Raw genomic sequence first — 6,688 nt, 5'->3', positions numbered from 1 at the left:
TTCTTTTATGTATTTGATGTGCAAAGGCTTCCCCATACTTAANATCTTCATAGGGTTTCTCTCTAGTATGACTTCTTTCAGGTCTGCAAAGATAATTGTGAAACCTTTACTACATTCATTATATCAATTAATCTTTTTATCTTTAACAATCTTATCTTTAACAACCTGATCTAATTGTAAAGAAGAATCAGAGCTTAACATTTTATTACTTTGTTTAATGTAAACAACCCCTTCCATATGGGTTGTTTTGCATCTTTGAAGATACCTATGATAGTAAGAGCATTTACTACATGGCTTGTATTTATAACATCCTTTTTCTCTATGATGGTTTTTACACATTTGAAGAGAACAGTAAGAACTCAGAACCTTACCACACTGATTGCATTCATAAATTTTCCTATACTGTGAGTCATACTACATTTGCCAAGTGAACCAGGACAAACAGAAGAATTTCCACATTTCTAGTACTCATAGGAATCTTCTGCAGTGTGAGTTTGTTGTATTCCCAACGACCTTGGAAAACTAATTAATTGTAAACTTGTATCACATTCAGAAAATCTACTCAAAGTGGAGACTACTGAGAGGACTAAGTCAGGCAAACTCCATGACAGGCTCCAAACTAACAGTTTGCAAGACTAGGCCTAAGTTTCTGTTCCCCAAACTGGACAAATCTGGGCAAGTCAGTATTGGAAAAACCGTAGCCTCCATGGACAGCCAATAATGAGCTGCCTCGTCATCTGGTTGGAGGCAAAAACAAATAGTCANGTGAGTCAGCAACAGTTTCTAGACTCCTCCTGGAAAGTAAGTCCCTGGAGCCCTCGCCAGTCCTGAGGACATGCATACCCCTGGATAGACAGACAACCAATNGGGATAAAGGTCACCCATTCTTCCCTGAAATTCCCCAAATTGCCTTTAAAGTAAGCCTGTGAAGCTCACATTTCCATCTTCTATCCTGATGAATGATAGACCCATGCATGCTGGATTTTTGCAGAATAAATACTCTGCCTTTGATACTATTTGAGTCTGGGGTATTGTTCTTCGGCCAATCATGGACCCCTATAGCACTACATATCTTCTAATTAGTTTTGAAGAGAGAAGTACATTGCTTCTTTTAATATCTCTATGCCCACATGGCTTGTATCCATAGTGACACATGATATATCTATTAAAAGAATAGCAAATGAAAGGTTTTCACATTGCATTCCCACAGTTCTGATTTTTGTTCCTCATAGACATGTAGTCTAGGGATTAAATTTTTTTCCACAACAACGTTCTTGACTCTCATAAACTGCCCCTCTCACCAAACTTAGTAATGTTACTACAGGCATAAGAGTAATACCAGCTTTATTATGGACTATTTGTTTATTACAAGGTTTTGCAGATATACTTATTATCTATTCAATGTGTAATCTTTTACAATATCTGAGTATTACAAGACCAAACAAATTGGCAGTTTTACAGCATAGATCTAATGGGGCTATGGTACAAATGGTGATGTCTGCTAAAGCATTGTTTCCTTGAATTCTTTCTCAGAGGGATGATGTACAAACACAAATCAGATACCTGACACTGGGCTATATGATGTCACGGTTTGAATATGCTTGGCCTAGGAAGTGGCACTATTTGGAGGTGTGGTCTTGTTGGAGTAGGTGTGTTACTGTGGGCATGGGCTTTAAGACCCTCAGCTGCCTAGAAGTCAGTATTCTGCTAGTGGCCTTCAGATGAAGATGTAGAACTCTTAGCTCTGCCTGTACCATGTCTGCCTGGAAGATGCCATGCTCCTGCCTTGATGATGATGGACTGAACCTCTGAACCTGTAAGCCATCCCCAATTAAATGTTGTCCTTATAAGGGTTGCCTTGCTCATGGTGTCTATTCCCAGCAGCAAAATGCTGGCTAATACATAAGCCAGCCCCAATTAAATGTTGTTCTTATAAGAGTTGCCTTACTCATGGTGTCTATTCACAGAAGTAAAATGCTGGCTAATACATATAGTTTTGCGAGAATTTAATAATTATTAATACAACTTAAAGCAGTGCTTTTTAAAAATGTTGCTGTTCTTTAACACTTCTATGACACGGTAAAAATTTCTGTGTATATGAAAATTACCTTCCATGTCTTCTAGAACTTTGAAAATGTTCTTCAATAGTATGGTCTTCCAAATTGTAACCTAAAATATAGTATCAGAAATTATATGCTATATTATTGGAAATCAGGCAAAATTTAAGCTAGTATCTTCATTAAACCTTAGAACCATGCCTGATTTACTCACCTTATTCTTCCTCATTCTCAACTGAACTTACAATAAAGAATCAATAACAACAACAACAAAATTGTCCCTTATTTTAAAAAGTAAGAATATTTACTGTTATACCTATAGCAGTGAGGTTCCAGTAGGTCTCCAGCATCACATCTTTGTAGAGACTCTTCTGGGAAGGATCCAGCAAATTCCACTCTTCTGAAGTGAAGTCCACATGCACATCATCAAAGGTCACTGCATCCTAAAGTATCCCAAACATGTGTACAACAAAAAGGTTGTTGCTGGCAGCACTGTCAATGTATACTACATTGACAATATATTCTTATAATTCTGGTACTTCTAACACCTATTCCATAATACAGATGTTATAATGGAATTGCCAAGTAATTTTAGAAGGAAATTGAAGAGGATGATAACCCTTGTCATTTCTGTGCCTTTTGAATAAGATATAGTCTTGCAAGAGAAATACCTGCTAAGAGAGAGAGAGAGAGAGAGAGAGAGAGAGAGAGAGAGAGAGAGAGAGAGAGAAGCAAAAAGATCAACAGTAGTGAGTACCTATCAGAGAAATGATTTGAATAATTACTAACAACAAAAAAAGATGGGTAAGCTGGGTGTATTTGCTTATGCCTTTAATACTAGAAATCAGAAGCCAGAAGCAGATGTATCTCATTGAGTTGGATGCCAGCCTAGTCCATGTAATGAGATACAGGACATTCAGAGGTACATATTAAGATCCTGACACTCCTGCAAAAATCAATTAAGCAAACAAAATAGAAAGAACTCAGAGGTCTTTACTGAAGTTCCAGTTGAATACAGTTCTGTATTCATCTTCCTGAGACCCTAAGTGCCCCAGTTTAAACTGTAACATTAGTAAGATCTTACTAATAGGAAATGCATGTTTACAAGTTGTAAATAAATGGATGAAATATTAGCAATATAAATGTTGATCACAAATAAGCAACATAGGGCAGGAGGGATGGCTTACCAGTGAAGCGTTCTTGCTAGTCTTGCAAATAACTGGAATCACTTGCCAGTAATTACAAGGTGGCTTATAACTATCTAGTACTCCAACTTTAGGAATTCTGAGGTCATGTTCTGACAACTATGAGGAATAGGCACAAATCAGGCACATAGCCATGCATAGATGCAAGATACTAATATTCATGCTTAAAATTAAAAACAAACATGACAGGAATAATATCACACATCTGCAATCCAATGAGTCAGAAGGCTCAGGTACTATTAACATCATGAATATATACTGTCTTGAAAAACAGAATATACTCTCTGTCAAACTTCAAAGGTGAAGATGTGGAGGAAGATCAGCACAACATCATATGCTTGACTTGTACAAAAACCAACATTCCAGCACCATCAGCCAATATATAAAAACAGAAACAAAAAGTCAGTCATTTTGGCCTCCAGAACTCTAGAGGCAGATGGATCTCCATAGTTGAGGTCTGCCTTGTCTAATTCCTACTTTGAGAACAGGGAAGATTATACAGAGAAACTTTGCTTTCAAAAACAAAAACAACAAAATTAAAAATATCAAAACATCTGGCTAACAAAATAGCTTATCGTTGAATAATAATTGCTTCTAATATAATTTAGTTGAGTTAAAGTTATGATCTATAATGGCAAACGCGTGCCAGCATGAGAAGGAAGGTGGTTGATCAGTTTTAACCACAACACAGTAGACATAAAGAACAGGAAATGGGTTGAGTTTATAGAGATTCAAATTTCACCCCCAATATGGAATTTAGAATGGCTCCGGCTACAAAAGCTTCCTCAAACTCAAACACACACACACACACACACACACACACACACACACACACAAAAGAGAGAAACAAGTGCTCAAAGACATCATACTATCTGGGAACTTTTTGATTCAATCTATTATATTCTGATTCTGGTCACTATAGTTTCATGGTCATCCCATGATGAAAACAAATTAATTCTAACTTCAATGATCTTCATACTCTGCAACAACTCATACTGTTCAAATGCCCAAAGTTTCTTCTGGCATTCAGGACAATCTCTTAATTGCCTTATCTTGTAAAATCAGAAAACAACACACAATGGCACAGAATACCCCTTCTCATTCCAATGAAAAGGAAATGTGTATATAGTGAAGGAAAATTGAACCAAGGCAACAAACCCAACAGACATATAGGGCTTCAGTTTCAAATTGACAAGCCGTCCCTATCACTGCAGCTTCTCATACATCTCTCACTTTGCCTTCTTCNTTTCCCAAAGCCTAGGGCCAGATGATTTTAGTGCAGAATTCTACCAGGGTTTTAAAGATGGGCTAATACCAGTACTTCTCAAACTATTCTACAAAATAGAACCAGAAACACCACTAATTCATTCTGTGAGGCCACAATTACCCTGATACCTAAACTACACAAAGACTTAACAAAAAAAAGGAAAACTTTAGACCAGTTTTGCTTTTGAAAATTGTTGGAAAAAATTTAAGAAAATTCTCACAAACCCAGTCCAAGAACACATCAAAGACATCATTCCCCATGATCAAGTAGGCTTAATACAGGGATGCAGAGATGGTTCAGTTCAATATACAAATATTGATCAACTTAATCAACTGCGGTAAACTGAAATAAAAAAAAATTTGTACAAACTGAAATTAAAAAATTACACTATAATCTCATCAGATGCTAAAGAGGCCTGTGACGAATCCAACATCTCTTCATATTAAGTCTAGGATAAATCAGAGATTCAAGGCACATACCTAAACATAATAAAAGTAATTTANGGAAAGTCAATAGGAAACATCAAATTAAATGGAGAGAAAAGTGAAGCTGTCTCATTANAATCAGGAACAAGAAAAGGCTGCCCATCTCTCCCTATCCCATATACAACTTGAAGTTCTAGCTAGAGCAATAAGGCAACAAAAGGAGATCAAGAGGATACAAATTGGAAAGGAAGAAGTCAAGATATGATGGTACACATAAGCAACCCCCAAAATTCTACCAGAGAATTCCTACAGCTGATAAACAACTTCAGCAAAATAGCTGGATATGAAATTAACTCAAACAATTTAGCTGCACTCCTTAATACAAATAAACAGGCTGAGAAAGAAAGTAGGGAAGCAACATCCTTCACAAGTGACACAAATAATATAAAATATTTTGGTGTAACTAATCAAGTAAGTGAAAGATCTGCATGACAAGAACATCAAGTCCCTGAAGAAAGAATCTGAGAAAGATATCAGAAGATGGAAAGATCACCCATGCTCAGAGACTCGTAGGATTAACATAGTGAAAGTGGCCACCTCACCAAAAGCAATCTACAGACTCAATGCTATTCCCACCAAATCTAACACATTTTTTACAAACCTTGAAAGAGCAATTCTCAACTTCATACAGAAAAACAACAACAACAACAACAACAACAACAACAACAACAAACCCAGGATAGCTAAAACAATCCTGAACAATAAAAGGAATTCTGGAGGAATCACCATCCCTGACCACAAGCTGTACTGCAGAGCAATAGTGATAAAGATGACATGGTATTGGTACAGAAACAGACAGGTTGATCAATGGAATTGAATTAAAGACCCCCCCCCCCAAAAAAAAAACCCTACACCTAGGGACACTTGATTTTTTGACAAAAAAGCTAAAACCATACAATGGAGAAAGGAAAGCATCTTCAACAAATGGTGCTGGTCTAACTGTATGTCTGCATGCATAAGAATGCAAATAGATCAATATTTATCAACCTGAACAAAACTCAAGCCCAAGTGGATCAAGGACCTCAACATAAAACTGGATACACTAAACCTAATAAAAGAGAAAGTGGGAAATAGCCTTGAACACATTGGTACAGGAGACAATTTCCTGAACAGAACTTCAATGGCTCAAGCTCTAAGATCAACAATTGACAAATGGGATTTCATGAAAGGGAAAGCTTCTGTAAGACAATGGACACTGTCAATAGCACAAAATGGAAGCCTACAGATTGGGAAAATCTTCACTAACCCTACATCTGACAGAGGGCTAATATCCAAAGTCCATAAAGAACTCAAGAAGTTAGACTCCAACAATTCAAATAACCCAATTAAAGATGGGTTATAGAGCTAAACAGAGTTCTCAACAGAGCAATCTCAAATGGCTGAGAAGCATTTAAAGAAATGTTCAAGATCCTTGGTCATCAGGGAAATGCAAATGTTTTGATTTCAAAACAACTTTGAGATTCCACCTTACACCAATCGGAATGGCTAAGATAAAAAACTCAAAGAAGAGNACATGCTGGCAAGGATGCGGTAAAAGAGGAACACTTCCATTGCTGGTGGTACTGCAAGGTAGTACAAACATTCTGGAAATCAGTCTGGCAGTTTCTCAGAATAGTGGAAATAGTTCTACCTAAGGCCCAGCTATACCACTCCTGGGCATAAATCCAAAAGATG

General features: G+C 36.9%; 1 pseudogene; it reads right to left on the bottom strand.

Annotated features, from left to right (window-relative positions):
• The window catches only part of LOC110336938, a 12,864-nt pseudogene that overhangs the window by 1,660 nt on the left and 4,516 nt on the right, over positions 1–6,688 (bottom strand).

Source organism: Mus pahari, chromosome 19 (genome assembly GCF_900095145.1).
Source record: "Mus pahari chromosome 19, PAHARI_EIJ_v1.1, whole genome shotgun sequence".
NCBI classification, from domain to species: Eukaryota; Metazoa; Chordata; class Mammalia; order Rodentia; family Muridae; genus Mus; species Mus pahari.
The sequence above is the reverse complement of the archived record's forward strand: the minus strand, read 5'-3'. Positions and strand labels throughout refer to the sequence as shown.